Below are 3,849 nucleotides of genomic sequence, written 5' to 3'. Positions count from 1 at the left end.
AAGGAAGGAGGGAGGAAAAGGAAGGAGGGAGGAAAAGGAAGGAGGGAGGAAAAGGAAGGAGGGAGGAAAAGGAAGGAGGGAGGAAAAGGAAGGAGGGAGGAAAAGAAGGCGCTGGCCCTGAAAGGGGCGAAGGGAGCGGTCACAGCGGCTGGAGCAGGAGCAGGAGCAGGAGCAGGAGCTGGAGCTGGAGCAGGAGCTGGAGCTGGTGACAGCTCCGAGCAGCACCAGGAGCTGTCCCAGGGGTGAGGAAACACATCCAGGAGTCCCCGGGCTCGCAGCAGCCCCGAATTTCTGCATTTTCCATCCCGAGGGACGAGCCCCGGCAGAGGGAAGCGGAGCCGGGGGGATCAGGGCAGCCCCGAGGGACAGGAGAGGGACAGAACCCAAAGCTCTGGACCCGGGGACATCCCGAGGGACAAGAAAGGGACAGGACCCAAAGCCCTGGAGCCATCCTGGCCCCGGGGACATCCCGAGGGACACGAGAGACACAGAGCCCAAAGCTCCGGAGCCATCCCGGCCCCAGGGACAGCCCGAGGGACAAGAAAGGGACGGAGCACGAAGCTCTGGGGCCGGGGACAGCCCAAGAGACAAGAAAAGGACAGAGCCCAAGCCCTGGAGCCATCCCAGCCCCGGGGACATCCCGAGGGACACGAGAGACACAGAGCCCAAGCCCTGGAGCCATCCCGACCCTGGGGACATCCCGAGGGACACGAGAGGGACCGAGCCCGAAGCTCTGGACCCGGGGACAGCCCGAGGGACACGAGAGACACAGAACCCAAAGCCCTGGAGCCATCCCGGCCCCAGGGACATCCCGAGGTGGGCTCAGGGAGGAAACGGCCCCAGCGGAGGCTGAGGAAGCGGCGGAGCCCTGGTTAACACATGGCCCCAGAGCGAAAGCCAAATGCAGAAGGAAGCAGAAGGTGACAGAGGAGATACCGTGACTAACGGGATCTTCCAGGGCTGCGGGGGAACCGGCGGTGCCTTGAGGCTGCCGGGGATGTGCTGGGAGCTCGGCGTGGCCCCCCGATAGCATCAAATGCCACCCAGGTGGTTCCGAGGATGACAGATAAAGGCGGCCAGCAGGAACACGTTTGCAGAAGTGACACCGGCTCTCGGCCGGGCCCTGTGGTTTCTGTGTTTGCTCTCCCAGGGAACAGCTACACCTCAGATCCCCCAGCGCATTCCCCAAAGGCAGCTCTGGAGGAGCATCCTCCGAGATTTCCTAACCCCGGGCAGGCAGAGCCTTGTGGGGTGGCATCCCCACACCTCCAAATTCCCGCATTCCCACAAAATCACCTCTCAGCCCCGCACTCGGGGGGGATTTTTCAGCTTCCCCGCACTGAAAAACACCCAAACGCTTTTCCACGGGGGAATTATTGACTTGGGTGCCTTTCCCAGCTGGCACAGAGGACGGGGAGAGCTCGAGGGGCTCCCAAAACAAAATAAGAACCTCCCAAACCCCCCTGCCCAGCAGCGTGGGGGGCTCCGGGTGAGGGATGCTGTGGGCAGGAGCATCTCCCATGGGCTCAGGGCAGAGCTGAAGCGGAATTCGGAGCTGAGATCCCGGCAGCTCCCGGCTCTGCTCCTCCCCGAGCAGCCCCAGCTTGCTCGCAGCCCTTCTCCGCTTCTTTCGCCAAAGCCTCACCATATTAAGCAGCTGAACTGCATCATCCGAGGAGTGTCAAATTGGTTTGAAATGGTTCTAATTATAACCAGGAAGTTTTAAAGTGTGTGGGTGGAAAGGAATGCAGCAGATTAATTTAATAGCAGTTACCACGGCACAATGGTGCTTCAATTAAGAGTTCTTTCTGACTGGGATTTGTTGGGTTGGTTTTTTTTTTTTTTTTTTGCTTTTCCCTGTTAATAATAAATGTCACAAAAGAGAATAGACGTATTACTTCATCAGATGCTTTGGCATATCTCTTCGCGGAGAGCCTTTTGTGCAGAAATAGTAGCTGAAAGGGCAATTTTATGGGGCTTAGCACTCACTTAACACTTAAGGAGCCAAAATCGGGCCTCAGCAGAAACCCAGGAAGCTGCACCTGTTTCCATCCCGGCACGATCCCGCTCCAGAGCCACAAAGAGCTGCGAAATGGTGTTTGAGGCACGAACTCGGGGCTCGCATCCTGCTCGGGCGGCTGGGGAGCGCATGGGGAGCGGGATCTGCGCTCCCCCGAGGCTCCTGCAGCCTCTCCCAGCCCCGGTCCCGCCCAGCCCGGGGGCACGAAGGGAGCAGGACCCGCTCCCCGCGGGCAGGGAAGAGGCTCCGTGCCTTTGAACAGCCTGGGGGTTCCTCAATTCCAGGTGTCCGGACGGGAAGCGCCGTTCCCGGCCGTGCCCAGGGAGAGGAGCAGGCTCGGGGTGTCCCGAGGGATCTGCCCGGTCCCCGGAGCCTTCCCGGGGCTGGGATGTGCCCCAGGGATCCGCCACCCTGAAAAGCGACAGCGCAGCCCCGGCCCTCCCCTCTGAGCTCCTCATTAACTGGGGGCGCTAATTACCCCACCCCTGGAATGCAGCCGGACCCCCGATCCTCCTTCTCCTTCTCCTTCTCCTTCTCCTTCTCCTTCTCCTTCTCCTTCTCCTTCTCCTTCTCCTTCTCCTTCTCCTTCTCCTTCTCTTCTTCTCCTTCAATTGCCGATGGAAGTTCTCCCCTTCTGCGCCAGCCCGGCCCGAAACCCCTTTAATCGGGGTTTATTTAGTGGGGTTTTACTCTTTCGGGTTTTATTTTGTCGGGATTTATTTTGCCGGGGTTGATTTTGTCGGGATTTATTTTATCGGGGTTTTATTTTGTCGGGTTTTATTTTGTCGGGTTTTATTTTGTCGGGGTTTTATTTTGTCGGGTTTTATTTTGTCGGGTTTTATTTTGTCGGGTTTTATTTTGTCGGGTTTTTTCCTGACGGGGTTATTTTTCCTTTTTAAGGGGTTTATTCCGGTGGGTTTTGAGGGGGACCCCACCGGGATGGGACAAACCACGGAGCGGCCCTCGGCAGGCTGGAAACAACGAGGGAGGGACGGAGGATGCGGCGGCCGCGGCCCCGAGACAAAAACACCGGGAAAAGCCACCAGAAAGAGCTTTAAACAGCAAACCCGTGGCTGGGAGGGCTCAGAGGATACCCCGAGACCTCCGGGCTCCAGGGACAGCCCCGGAATCCCAGCAGGGCACCCAGGGGAGGGGCACTGGGGGTCCCCTGTTCCCCCCCAGCCGCTGAACCCCAGTTTGGGGGCGCGGTGCTGCTGCTTTAGCACCCCCAGCTTCGTTTTAATAATCAAACGATTCCTGAAGGGTGTTTGCCATGCGAGAATCACCCCGAATTGTTCCGCTGTGGGACAGGGACACATCCCCGGCCGCCTCCTGAGCCCCCCAGCCCTGCCCAAGGAGCCCGGGGAGCTTCCCTGGCCACGGCCGAGTGCTGGAAAGCAGCAAAGCCTGAGCGATATTCCCCAAAATCCGGCTCTGTCTCGGTGATTTGTGTTCTCTGAGATATCGAACCGCTGCCTGGAGGGACTCGGGTACTTAAAAACCCCGCGCAGGAGGCAAACAGGGAGATTTATTATTTTACTTTTGTGGTTTTCAGATAGTTTATGACACCGGGCTAATAACTGCCGAACCAAAATCTTCATTGATCCGGGGGAAACGTGACGTTATCCTCCCTCCCCGAGCCCCCGGCGAGGCTGCTGCCCTCCGGGGATGGCTCCATCCTCGGGATGTGCCCTCAGGGGATGGTTCCATCCTCGGGATGTGCCCTCCAGGGATGGCTCCGTCCTCGGGATGTTCCCTCCAGGGATGGTTCCATCCAGGGATGGTTCCACCCTCGGGATTTGCTCTCCAGGGATGGTTCCATCCTCGGG

This window comes from Parus major, chromosome 23 (genome assembly GCF_001522545.3).
Source record: "Parus major isolate Abel chromosome 23, Parus_major1.1, whole genome shotgun sequence".
Taxonomy (NCBI): domain Eukaryota; kingdom Metazoa; phylum Chordata; class Aves; order Passeriformes; family Paridae; genus Parus; species Parus major.
The sequence above is the reverse complement of the archived record's forward strand: the minus strand, read 5'-3'. Positions refer to the sequence as shown.